This window comes from Eschscholzia californica, unplaced genomic scaffold (genome assembly GCF_041429995.1).
Source record: "Eschscholzia californica isolate CP2 unplaced genomic scaffold, dmEscCali1.0.p SCAF_1, whole genome shotgun sequence".
NCBI classification, from domain to species: Eukaryota; Viridiplantae; Streptophyta; class Magnoliopsida; order Ranunculales; family Papaveraceae; genus Eschscholzia; species Eschscholzia californica.
In genome coordinates this window covers 43,003,341-43,018,099 of record NW_028238198.1, presented here as the reverse complement: position 1 = coordinate 43,018,099, position 14,759 = coordinate 43,003,341, and the positions used below count along the sequence as shown (strand labels likewise).

The 14,759-nt window shown below is 37.2% G+C and overlaps 1 pseudogene; it reads right to left on the bottom strand.

Moving 5' to 3' along the window:
• Positions 1-8,953: 8,953 nt before the first annotated feature.
• On the bottom strand, positions 8,954-14,386 carry LOC147566984 (uncharacterized; annotated as a pseudogene).
• Positions 14,387-14,759: the final 373 nt, after the last annotated feature.

Here is a 14,759-nt window from a genome sequence, read left to right as displayed (position 1 = left end):
TAAGAACATCATAAAATATCTCATATTTTATTCACTTCCATAATCTCATTACAGAGTCAATGTTCTGAAAGGAAAAAGAAATACTAAAACTGCTTTAAAGTATTGCCTATCGAGTCTATGATCCTTCTTGAGCTTTTCCAGCAACTCTTGCCTTCTCAGCTTTCGACAGGTTCATCTCCTCTTCAATTAAATACTCAACTCCCTCTCGCTCCTGTCATTCACAATGATAAGAGTCTTTTAGGTATCGCATACCTTGAGGAATGTGTATTTAATTGAACAACTTTTAATAATTTTTACCTTGACCGGAACTCCCAGCTCCGTTCTTTCTATCTTCCAGGAATTTTGGACAGTTTCTCTTCCAATGGCCCGTGCCATCGCAATAGAAACACTTGGAATCAGAATGGGTACTCTTGTTCATGGCAACTTCTTTACCTTTCACTTTACCCGTTTTCTTCTTTCTGAATTTCTGCTTCCCGTCCCTCTTAAATCCCTTTTCTTTATGAACCATTAGAACTTCTTTCTTAGGTTCAGCTATTACAATGTTCTCTTCGGTTGTTTGGAGCATAGCGTGTAGTTCTTCTAGAGATTTGTCCCAGCCATTCATATTATAGTGCATTCTAAATTGATTAAACCCACTATGAAGTGAATGCAAAATAATATCAGTGGCAAAATCTCGGCCATTATCGACTCCCAGTCGATTCAGTTTTTCAAAAAGACTAATCATTTTGAAAACATGTGGCCCTACAGGCTTTCCCTTTTCAAGACGCATATCCAATATCGTCCTTGAAATCTCATACCTCTCCATTCTTGACTTCTTTTGGAACAAATTCCTAAGTTGTCGAATCATGGTGTAGGCATCCATCTCTATGAACCTATCCTGAAGATTAGGTTCCATGGTTGCCAACATGAGGCATGTTATGGGTTCGGATCTCTTCCGAATGTTCCTTTCTTGTTCCCTTTCTTGTTCAGTCGAATCTTCATTGAGAACAGGAATAGGTGTGTCTAACACGTTCGCCTTATGTTCGGATCTTAGGACAAGTCCCAAGTTCCTTTCCCATACCATAAAGTTGTCACCATTCAACTTTTCTTTTTCCAGAAGCCAGCGAATGCTGCTTGATTCTTTTGTTGTCATAATTAAACTACATGTAAGAAATGCGAAAGTGATTAAACTTGTTATCCTGGCAATTTTCCTAATTTGCCTATATTATTCTATTTTTGTTGTCCCCTTAGAATAATATAATTCCAAGATCCCATTCCTGTGAAGCTAAGCGTACTTTGGCACTGCCCTTAACTTCACCCTCCTGGGTGAGTAACTCCTTACTGATCATATCTCATATGACTCTTGGTTAACGATTTAAACATTAAATCGTCCTTTAGCCTCGAAATCCAAAACTCTTTTGCTGATTCGTTTGAGAATAACCATTTAGACATGTAGACCTCTTCATAGATCTACCCGTATTGTCCCGAGGTAAAAGATGGCACCCTGCTTTGGCATGACCCACCATCGATGAACAAGGGCTCAACAGGTGTCTTAATCTGGGTAGGCTTTACTCAAAATTCTTTTTGGGACTTATTACGTAATTTATCAAGTTGCGTTACTGTGAACTCTTGCATAACCATTCATGATTTATTACGTAAAAGTTTATGTGGGTTTGCGTAATGATTTGTTAAATCTTAGTATTACCCCTTAAAAGATCCCATCTTTTAAGTTATTGACTACTCCCACTTGAACCATGATCTCATCATTCAGTTCGTCAATAGATTCTAAGACCCTATACTCTAAGTATTATTCGGGCACAACTCCTTGCGCTTAGAACAAGAAACGATAATCCTATCTAAAGGTATACTATTCTACGCAATCACATATATCCATACATACAATAATATGACAATCATAATAAATAAAGTATGTATCCTAGATACGTATCTAGGTTTTGCTATCGCATAGCTATTCGTGGGAATTTGTGACATCTCTATGTCTAATGTTTCTAAAGTTCCGTATTCTCAATACTTAAACTAGAACATTACGTTTCTTCCTTAATTGTTTCCAAAATAAGGAAAAACTCCGTTCGGGTACTCCTCTAACCCGGGTCTAAGTCGGAAAAATTATGCTCGGAACCGGGAGAAAAGTCTGAAAAAAAAACTCCCTTTCAGATCACGGCCCAAAAGGCCCTTGAGTCTCACTCAAAAGGATCTGAGTCAACCCTGGTCAAAGCCCCTTGACTGGTCTCTGGTCAACTCTTGACTCAGCCTGGTCAAGGTCCGGTCCTAGAGACAGCACCTTCCTGCCGTGCTATGTCTCTCGGGCAGATGCGTCCTAGCCTAGCTAGTCGCTTCTGTCCTAGGACAGACCATAGGCATCTCGGGTGAGATGCCTAGGATGCGTCCTGGTCGCGTCCCAGACGCGTCCTGGTCGCGTCCCAGACGCGTCCTGGTCGCGTCCCAGACGCGTCCTGGTCGCGTCCCAGACGCGTCCAGACCATCCGGTCGCTTCTTATGTCTCTCGGATGCTTAATCCGAGAGCTGTTGGAACTCCCAGACGCGTCCCAGACGTGTCTGGTCTCGGGACAGCACACGTGCCATCTCGGATTTTCGGTCCGAGATGCACCCGTGCTTCACAGTCGCGTCCCAGACGCTTCTGTGTACTGACGGATAGGCCATCCCATCTGGGATGCCTCCTGGACGCGTCCAGACGCGTCCTAGACGCTTCTGGATGCTCCGGTTGCATCCTGGTCGCGTCTGGAAGCTTCCAGTCGCATCCGAGATGCTTCTGGTTGCTCCAGACGCATCCTCGATGCATCCGGACGCCCGTCCAGTGTCTCGGTCCTAGACCGAGACTCTTTATAGGTTCCCTCGAGCGCGTCCCAGACGCGTCAGGGATATCCGAGACGCTCCTGTCTCGGAATCCTATTCCGTCTCGGACTGGGATGTCCCAGACGCGTCCCACGCGCTGGGACGTCCGAGACCCGAGAGTCTCGGACTCCTAGTCCGTGTTGGACTGGGATTCCCAGACGCGTCCTAGACGCTCTGGGATGTCCGAGACCCGAGAGTCTCGGACTCCTAGTCCAGCTCGGACTAGGATTCCCGGTCCTTCACGGACTGGGATTTCCAGTCCGTGTCCCTATCTGTCTCGGACTGTCTGTCCGAGACGTGCTGGTCCGGCCTGGACGCGTCCTGGACGCGTCCTGGCCGGTCCGGCCAGTAGGGTTTCCAACTTTTTAGGAAATCCTGTCGTTCCAACTTCTTTTTCTTTTCTTTCTTTCTGTTCCAGCTGCTGTTAGGTCCTGTTTTTGATCAATTCATCAACCAATCTTCATGGTTTTGATGATTTTTATCAAAATTCTAAAACCCTAACACTTGTTTATGAAAACTCTTTTCATAAAACTTTGTTTCTAGTGTTTCTAGGTCATGAATCTCATCCAAAACCCTAATTTGATCTCATCAAACTCATGTTTAAATCTCTATTTAAACATAAAAACACTAATATCTAGTTGTTCAAGTATGAATTTAATTCATCTAGTCAAAGATACCACTGTAGGGGAATAACCTAGTGTATCTCATACACCTAATTGTCTATTAGTGTTGGTAGCGGAATCTCAAACATCTCATGTTTAACACTAATTCCAGGATCTATACATGAACATACCAATGAACTAGATTGGAAAGAAGATTACCTCTTAATCGCTTTCCCACGAACTAAATCCCGACCAGTATTCGGAAGATAAGAGCTCCAAGTGTAGCTCCTCTACTTGAGACACCGAATAATGACTTGAACTCCCTCCTTTCAGTCAGCTAGGACCTTCTTGAAGGTTGAGATGAAGAACTCCTTCTTCTTGACTAGATACTTGAGAAAACTCCTTTTCTCTCTCTCTCTCTCTGAGATGTATATTCTGAAACTCTTTCAGACTTGGGAATTTCTCTCCTGAAATTGCCTCTCTCTTTAGGTTGTATAATTAGGTATATATAGAAGTCCCTAGAAGAGGTATTAGACTCAGACTAGGATTCCATAAACCTAATTATTAGGCAACACCCAAAATACCCTCCTTTGGGTCACTTAAGTGTGGCCGGCCAACATAGCCCTTTATGGGCTTCCTTGGCCGGCCCACTTAGGGCCTAGCCGGCCATCACATGGCCGGCCCTATTGCCTTGGCCGGCCATCACATGGCCGGCTTCCCTAAAGCCATTCCGGGCCTCCCTTTTGGGCCCGGACATGTTTATCTCTTTCGGACTTCTCCGAATCTTTCTGGACTTACCAATAACGGATCCAATCCACTTATTTGCCATCATCCATCTAGTCAATTCTCTCCGTTCAGATCACTATTCTGTTGTGTAACCCTTGTAGGATCCGGTCTATGTTAGCCGCGAATCAACTCTTGATTCGACGATCGTAGTTGGCTTCTAGCTAAGCATTACGACCCCTAATTGGACCGGACTAATGATCTTCCGAATAAGGTCATTAAGATCCTAATAGCCAAATTGCACGCATTGCATCCTTGGTCGAAGGACACTCCTTCGGAAGGATACCATTCCTTCAGACTTCAGGCACCATATCCTTCACCATGATGGTATAGCAACAAAATCAAACATTAGTAAACGAGTTCATAACATACCTCAGATGTGTTTAATGTGTGACACTGGGGAAGATGAGACTATTTCACATCTCTTTGGCTCCTGTCCGACTTTCAGATTGCTTCTTCAGACCACTGGAAATCCAGATCTCCAACAATTACTCATCGATCCTATTGTAAATCTAAAGGATTTACTTAGAAGAGGCAAAACGGCAGAGAATATTTGGTTTAATTATACTTATCTGATTTGGGAATGGTGGAAGACTAGAAATAATTTAATCTTCAACGATAAGATCCCAGATCCTAAGAGATGTTGGATGAATACAAAGGTACTACTAAGTACCATTTCTGATTTAATTTCTAACCCACCAAATCTTTCTTTAAACCAGGTACAGGATGAAGAATGGATACCTCCACCTCAAAATATGGTAAAGATAAACACTGATGGAGCATTTACGGATTTTGGAGCATCGGCGTCGGCGGTTGTTCGTAACAACCATGGTGATATTATCCATTCCTTATATGATACTTTTGAAGCTCTATCTCCTTTACACTCTGAATTGCTTGGATACAGATTAGGGTTGCTGGTGGCGGAATCAATAGGAGCTCGGGACTTTATACTAGAAACTGACTCTAGGGTTTTATTTTCCTTTTTCATGGAAGAAAATCCAACGGTTCCGTGGAGATTACAACCTTACCTTGATGAGATTAAGACACGTGCTACCGCTTATAATACAACTTTCTCCTGCTGTCGACGAAAAGCGAATAACGTGGCCCACGATTTAGCCTCCCAAGCTCTCTACTGTCTACCTTGTAGTTAGTGGATTGTATTATTTTTTGAGTGTTTTTATTTGGGAAGTGATTGGTTGTATACTTTTATTCCGATTAATTTATTGGCTGTTCCCCTAAAAAAAAAAAAATATATATATATATATATATATATATATATTTATGAGGGGGTCGGAGCCACGGGAACGAACACGGAAACACCTTGAAACGCCACGGGAACGACCACGGCAGGGAACGACACGCGAACGCCACGGAAACGGCTGGGGCGTTCCTATGGGTCGTTTCTGTGCCCAAACCTTTGTGGTCTGGGCACGACACGGCTCACAGTCGTGTCTGCCATGGCGTGTCAGACACGCCAAGGCTGTCAAACGGGCCGTTGGCCACCACTAATCATTTCCGTTAATTTGTAAAATTTCAACACTACCGAAACATTCCTATTTTTAAACCGATCGAAATTTTCACCGAAACCGAAATTTCATTTCTTACATCAACCAATATCAAACAACAAACAAGTAAGCTAAATACGAATCAATTAACCAATATCAACCAAAAAAAATGTTTGGTTTGCTTTGAACTTCACTGATCGCTCTAAGAAAAGGTACCCACCCCTAATCCACACTATCAAACTCACAACCCATTTATTGTGGCCGAGTTCAAGGTGTGATGCACCCGAAAAGGTTGCACACCCAAGCGGAGGTATCAAGTAGTAATCCGGCAAAGCCGGGATCGATCCAAGGATAGGAAGGTAGTTTGGATATCGAAGGGTCTTATTCGTCGATTTAAGTGTTACTAGCTAACTTAGACTAAGACAAAAAGGGAACAAAGGTAAATGAGGAGTTTTATAATCGAATAACTAACAAAAGAAGAAAACAAGTAAAACAAACTAAATTATCAATGTAAACAGGCGAGAGAGATTCGAGAGAGGAGTTGAAGGAACAAGAGTAGGGAGGCAACAAATAAGTGAGAGAAGTGTCGAGGTCCGAGAATCCATTGTGGTGAACCTACAACTATTTACGGTCCAATCGAATGTATTGATACAAACCTAGTCTCGATTCCTACGGTGGATGTTCATAAGCACTACGTATGTCCGGAGATAATACTTAGTCAAACAAACTTCCTAAACGATTAAACCGAATCATCGAAAATGTCGTCTAGCCGCCTAACTATGTGAAGTGCATGACAAGACACATGAAATTTGGATCTAGACTACGATCGATATCGATCACTTTGCCTAATCAATTAACTATGCGAAGTACTTGATAAGACACATGAAAAACGATTGAAACAAGTAATCAAAATAAGAAAACATCAATTTATTGTCAAAACATTAAATTATCACATAGATAATCACAAATTCATCACATTTCATCTCATTAACGACACACTTGATTTAGCTAACATGGTGAATAAGTAATAAATGAAAAGAAGATGATGAGAAATCCCCCTTTTCCAATGTGGTTCAAGGCTAGGTTTGTCGGAAAATTTGAGTAGTTAAGGTGCAGCCAATCTCCCCTTAGCAAAAATCAGGATTCCCTATATCAATGTCCTTCATCTTCCCCATTTATCACAAACCACCATTAAACCCTAACTCAAGCTTTCTCTCTCTAAAAATCTTCAACCAAAATCAAATCCAACCACTTGGGAAGAAAGACAATGAAGAGGGGAGTAAAAGCCCTATGGTTTCCGGCCAAGAAAGTCGCCGGAAACCATAGAACTTTCCGGCCGAGATGTGCACAAATCCGGCCAAGCAAGATTCCGGGCAAGTGCAGCCGTCCCGTGCTTCACTATGGTCGTCCCGAGCTGGAAGCTTGCTGTCCGACAGAGTTGAAGAAGCATGAACCGGAGCTTGCTATCCCGTGCTCTCACCAACCCGAGCTGCTGTCATTTGAAGATCCAAGCAGCTGCTACCCTATGAAGATCTGACCGGTGCAGCTGCTGCTCGTTCCCGTGGAGAAGAAGCTGCTGTCCCGTGTTCCCTTCTCTCTCCCGCGCCGGCCAAAGCCTTGGCCGGCCAAGCTTGGCCGGCCCTCTTCTACCTTTCTTCTCTCTCTAACCAACCTTCAAAACTCTTGAACCTTCACAAACCCTAGATCTCAAGAACACCTATCTTCCCACTTGTCTAGAAGAAGATGATGAATAATTGATGACTCCCCTTGACCCCTCTCTCTCACTTGTGTATACACAACCCTAGACTTAGTCAAACTTGACTAAGTCTTAGACCAAAGAGAGCGTGCTCATAAATTTCTCTTTAGCTTGATCTTCTTCTTTTCTTTTGTGGGCTTGATTTGGACTTGGTCTTTGCTTCAGAAACAAGGAGGGTGCCTTCATACTTGATCTCTACAAATCTAATTTCAAGAGACGACTTTTGCTTCCATCTTCCATAATTTCTCCGTCCGAACTCCGATTCGACTTCCGTTTTCACCGTCGGACTTGTCTTTGACTCCTTTTGTCATTTGATTTGCTTGAAATCTTTTTCTCTCGGTTTGCGCACATGAAATGATAGTGACAATTCGCTCTATTTATTCCGGTATACATGTTTATCTCCAAATATGATACCTAACAATAAAAACACATAAATAATTAGAAATAAAGCCCGAAAAGAACTAACTCATCAAAGTTAAGTGACCTAAATGTGGCATTTTCACGCCACATCAAGGTGCGAGCTGAATTTGGGAGCATTACTAATAAACATCTTAACTTTATCTCCTTATTTTAAAGTACAACATAAACACAAAATTTATTGGTAATTTTTCTTCCTCTTCAAGTATTACTAAAGAATATATAATTGTTGATTACGATTATGGGTATCCAGCTTCAATCAAAACTAAGGAAACATAATTAACTCTGAGCTCATTGCTTCATTCTTATATGAACTTCAGGTTAATTCTCAAGAACACCAATGCGTTAAAAGTGGAAAGAAAAACTATACAGACCTAAACCAGACAGTCTTCTAATTTTGTCGGATAAAATCTGACACTTTCAAATTTAGAGCATGTTGGAAACAAATGGTCTTTTGTAGTCAATCGGATAATGTAACATATATATATATATAATATTATATGTATTCATCGGTAGAATCATATAGGTGAGTTAGAGAGAGAAACAAACTACACACATGACACATAACACATTAGCACATGACACATTAAAATATGACACATTACAATTTGCCACTTAATGTCAAATATTAAAAATGTTTTTAGGATTGACCAAGTTAAAGAACGCTGGAGTGTAAGAGTCTTGGAGAGAATAAGAGAGAGGAAGTACAATACCTCTTGCATTAAAAAGAGAGAACAAAAGTTACAGAGAGAAAACAATACTATAAAGTACTATATATTCCCTTTTGTTACCCAGTAATTTTTTTATAGTTATAACTATTGACAACAAGATAATATTTGGGGCCTGGATAAAGTGGGGGCCCGGTGCGGTGGCACCATTTTACCTACGCCCCTGAAGACCGTAGTTCGAATCTTATTATTTCACGGTCTTTATCTTTGGTTTGTGTACAAAATTTTGTGGGATTGTGCAAACGTTGGGATAGACTTGGGTCGTGTGCTAGTAGGATTGTTTAGTCATAGAATTGTGGATATGCCAGGTTAAGCAAGGAAGTGGTAGAGAATAGCAGATGAGAGGGGAGGATCTTCGAGGTTTAACCATTGTAGATTTACAACGACTGGAGAAATCGCTTGAGACAGGCTTAGGTCGTGTACTAGAAACAAAGGTTTCTTATGATATATTTTTCGTTTCGTTCCTATTAATAAGATTATCATCAGTTTCATACTTAGTGAATTTCAATTGATTTCCGGGTGACCGTATACAGAAAGATTGACATCCTAAAAAAATGTTAGAATACTAAATAATTTTTTTTTAAATATCGCTCAATTGAAAAACTAATTGTGTATTTGTGTTTAAATTATAATAATATCTACATCTATATAATTATATATGTTATTAATAAGATTAAAATCATATAAAATAAAGATTTTAACACAAAATTACCATATGAAAAAAATATTTTAACTATCTAATAAGACAATATAACATATATAATATTATAGGTATTCATCGGTAGAATTATATTGGTGAGTTAGAGAGAGAAACAAATTACACACATAACATATTACCATATGACACATAACACATTACGATTAGGCCAGTTAATGTCAAATATTAAATATATTTTTAGGATTGACCCAAGATAAAGAACGCTGGAGTGTAAGAGTCTTGGAGAGAATAAGAGAGAGGAAGCACAATAGTACATATTGAATAAAAAAGAGAGAGAACAAAAGATAGAGAGAGAAAGCAATACTACAAAGTTACTATATAATCCCTTTTTGTTACGTAGTAAATTTATTTGAGTTGTAACTATTGACCAACAGATAATATTTGGGTCCTAGATAGAGTGGGGGCCATGTGCGGTGGCATCATTTTACCTACGCCCCTGAAGATCATAGTCCGAATCTTATTATTTCACGATTTTTGTCTCTAGGTTGTGCATATAATTTAGTGCAATTGTGCAAATGTTGGGATAGACTTGGGTCGTGTGCTAGTAGGATTGTTTAGTCACAGAATAACGGCTATGTCAGGTTAACCAAGGAAGTGGTAAAAAAGAACAGATGAGAGGGGATGATCTTCAAAGATTAACCATCGAAGATTTACAACGACTAGAGAAATCGCTTGAGACAAGCTTGGGTCGTGTGCTAGAAACAAAGGTTTCTTATAATATATTTTTCGTTACGTTCCTATTAATAGGATTATCATCAGTTTCATACTTAGTGAATTTCAATTGGTTTTCGGGTGACCGAATTTAGAAAGATATTGACATCCTCCAAAAAAAGGTTAGATTACTAAATCATTTTCTTCAAAATATCGCTTAATTGAAAAACTAATTGTGTCTTTGGGTTTAGATTATAATAACATCCACATTTATAATTATATATGTTATATACTGAGATTAAAATCATATAAAATAACGATTTTAACAAAAAATTATCATATGAAAAAGTTATTTTAACAATTTAATTAGACAATATAACATATATAATGTTATTGGTATTCATCGGTAGAATAATATAGGTGAGTTAGAGAGAGAAAAAAACTACACACATGACACATAACACATTAGCACATGACAGATTAAAATATGACACATTACAATTTGCCACTTAATGTCAAATATTAAAAATGTTTTTAGGATTGACCAAGTTAAAGAACGTTGGAGTGTAAGAGTCTTGGAGAGAATAAATAGTACCTATTGCATTAAAAAGAGAGAACAAAAGTTAGAGAGAGAAAACAATACTATAAAGGTACTATATATTCCTTTTTTGTTACCCAGTAATTTTTTTTAGTTATAACTATTGACAACCAGTTAATATTTGGGGCCTGGATAAAATGGGGGCCCGGTGCGGTGGCACCATTTTACCTACGCCCTTGAAGACTGTAGTTCGAATCTTATTATTTCACGGTCATTTTCTTGGTCTGTGTACAAAATTTTGTGAAATTGTGCAAACGTTGGGATAGACTTGGGTCCTGTGCTAGTAGGATTGTTTAGTCACAGAATAGTGGATATGCCAGGTTAAGCAAGGAAGTGGTAGAGAAGAGCAGATGAGAGGGACGATCTTCCAGGTTTAACCATCGAAGATTTACAACGACTGGAGAAATCGCTTGAGACAGGCTTGGGTCGTGTACTAGAAACAAAGGTTTCTTATGATATATTTTTCGTTACGTTCCTATTAATTAGATTATCATCAGTTTCATACTTAGTGAATTTCAATTGATTTCCGGGTGACCGTATACAGAAAGATTGACATCCTCCAAAAAAATGTTAGAATACTAAATCATTTTTTTTAAATATCGCTTAATAGAAAAACTAATTGTGTATATGTGTTCAGATTATAATAATATCCACATCTATATAATTATAAATGTTATTAATAAGATAAAAATCATATAAAATAAAGATTTCAATACAAAATTACCATGAAAAAAATTATTTTAACTATCTAATAAGACAATATATAACATATATAATATGGCTGCGGCTTTGGGGAATAAAGAAAATTCTCCGGGGAATAAATTCTCGAGGGAATCCAGATTTTTTTGAAAATTCTCTGGGAATAAATTTTTATGGGGAATACAGAATACATTTTTTTGAAAGTTCTCTTCCATCTCATCTGTTCTCTCTGCCACTTCATCTTCTCGCCACCTCATCATCTTCTCCGGCGAAGGTCGTCGGCCGGCCAATTTTCCGGCCGGCGACCTTCAAACATACAAAAAAAAAAAATTTCTCTTCCTCTCTCTCTCTCTCTAACACTCCGGCGAAGGGAGACCTTTGTCGGAGGTCTGGTCTGTCCATGGACAGATGTCTTTAAGAATTTCATCACATCAATCATTTAGGGGGAGGTAGTGGTTCAGGACATTGGAGGACACTCAGAGACAAAATGTTCCAGAGACATTTTAAGACATTTCGGGACATTTGTCCGTAGACAAAATGTCTTTATAGACATTTCAGGACATTTGATTCATAGACAAAATGTCTCAGAGACATTTCAAGACATTTGGTTCATGGACAAAATGTCCTGGGGACATTTCAACATATTGAATCCATGGACAAAATGTGTAGTAGATATTATTATTATTATTATTATTATTATTATTATTATTATTATTATCATTATTAATATTATTACTATTATTATTATCTCATCATTGAAGGATAATTGGTAGACATTTATTATTTTAATATTATCATTATTGTCAAACCATATGAAATAATATATTTGTACTCATATTTCAATAATATATTTTTTGACTTTTGTGGACATCTGTGGATATCTGAGGACATTGATGGCAGTTGGTAGACATTTATTATTTTAATGTAATCATTATTGTCTAATCATACGAAATAAATTTGCCCTACTACTTTTTTTTTGATGAAATTTGTCCTACTACTTTGAAAATATATTTTTCGACTTTCGTAGACATCCGTGAATATCTGTGGACATTGATAGATATTTAGTTGATATTTATTATTTTAATATTATTACTGTCTTACCATATGAAATAAAAAAAATTAATTAATATTTCTAAATATATATTTTTCGACTTTCGTAGACATCTGTAGATATCTGTGGACATTGATGGACAATTGGTAAATATTTATTATTTAATATAGTTAAATATTAATATAATAATAATATAATATAATAGTGATATAATATAATAATAATAATAATACAATAGTAATATAATATAATATAATATAATATAATATAATATAATATAATATAATATAATATAATAATAAGATAATATTATAATAATATGATTTGATAATAATAAAATTTTATTACCTTCCTCAAATATAATATAATATAACAATAATAATAATAATAATAATTATCATAATAATAATAATAATAATAATAATAATAATAATATAATAATAATATAATAATGTAGTAATATAATAATAAGATAATATCCTTATAATATGATTGGATAATAATAATTATTTTTATTACCTTCTTTACCTAAATATATAATAATAATATAATAATAATAGTAATAAAAATAATAATAATAATAATATAATAATATAATAATAATAATATAATAATGTAGTAATATAATAATAAGATAATATTATTATAATATGATTTGATAATAATAATTATTTTTATTATCTTCCTTACTCAAATGTCCCCAAGTGTCTTCCATATTTTGAGAGACATTTTCTCTCCAAAAGCTCTCCAAATTTACACTAAAATGTCTCCAAATGTCCCCAAAACCAATTTGTCTTGAAATGTCCCTAATTTCGTGTCCCGAACAAATAACATAGACATTTGGGGACATTTGAAATGTCCCTAACCAATAACACGGACATTTGGGGACATTTGAAATGTCCCCAACCAATAACACGGACATTGGGGGACATGAAAATGTCCCCCAAAGTCCCCAACGACTACCCCCCTTAGAACAAGTAGGCAAATCTAGAAAACCCAACTGACCTTGATTAACTTTCATCAGTTCAGGAACTTCTTTCTCATACTTTATTACATACTTCTCTAAAAATGATTTCTCGTTCATTCTTAACACAGGATAAATGCTCCCTTTAATCTCAACCAGACCCTTGGATTCAAGAGTTCGAACAACTAAGCATCGAGGAATTATCCTTTTCTCTAAGCTAAATAGAATAATCCATGGGTTTTTAGCTACATAAGATGGGCTAATTCCCATTTGATTCACAAGAAAATCCATTATCATAGTTATCTTCTTCTCAGATGTAATCATACAACATGGTTGTTTCATGAATGCTGTTTGAATTTCAGAATCTGAACAACCCCATTTTCTATAAACATTCAATTTTGCTTCCCAAGTAGATTCACTCATTGAAGCTAATCCACCAATAGCTGTAAGAAATGTAATTTTCATAAGATCAAAACCCATTTCTTCAACTTATTCCACAATCTTTTGAAATCGTTCAGAATTAGTTGTAAGAAATTTTGGTTGGGTTAGTAACATAGAAGTGATATTGGATTCTGGGACATTTTTATCTCTCAAAAGCTTGATATTTGGCACAATACCTTGATACAGATCTTCATGAAAAATACGAGTAGAACGTTTTAGGGCAGCAACAACCTTACTGTTAGTGTGAAGAATGCTCTTGAGGAAATCAAAAGCAGGAATGATTTGGTTTTGTATGCTTCTTCTGAGGAGACTAGGATTAGTTGAGATGACCTTTATTAGGTCAGGACCAGTAAGTCCAACTGAATTGAAAAAATCAAATTTGGATTCTAGGGTTTTGTGAGGGTGTGATGAGAGTATGGCTGGGCGTTTGTTAACCATTTTGAAATGTGGAGTTTAGTAAAACCCTTGGATTCGAAAAAGGCAACGACTGAATCAGGTTGAGTTGAAGTTTTGAAACCCATTTCTTTAGAAGCAGTGATAGCTTTGTCTTCTGAGATTCCCCATGAATTCATAAGGTAAGAAACTACAAAAGAAGAGGAAGATGAGATGTTGGGAGTTTTGTTGGATTCGAAAAAAAAAAAAAAATTATGTTTGAAGGTCGCCGGCCGGAAAATTGACCGGCCGACAACCTTTGTCGGAGAAGAAGATGAGGTGGCGAGAAGATGAGGTGGTAGAGAGAGGTGATGAGATGAATGAGCATTTTTTTATAGCATCTTCTAAAATTAGAAGCCCCTTAGCAATAAAAAAGAAACATAAAAGTCAATCTTATTTGACTAGTTTTAAGAAAAGTCTTTATTCCCCGAAGAATTTTCTTTATTCCCCAAAGCCGCGGCCTATAATATTATACGTATTCATCGGTAGAATTATATTGGTGAGTTAGAAAGAGAAACAAATTACACACATAACACATTACCATATGTAACATAACACATT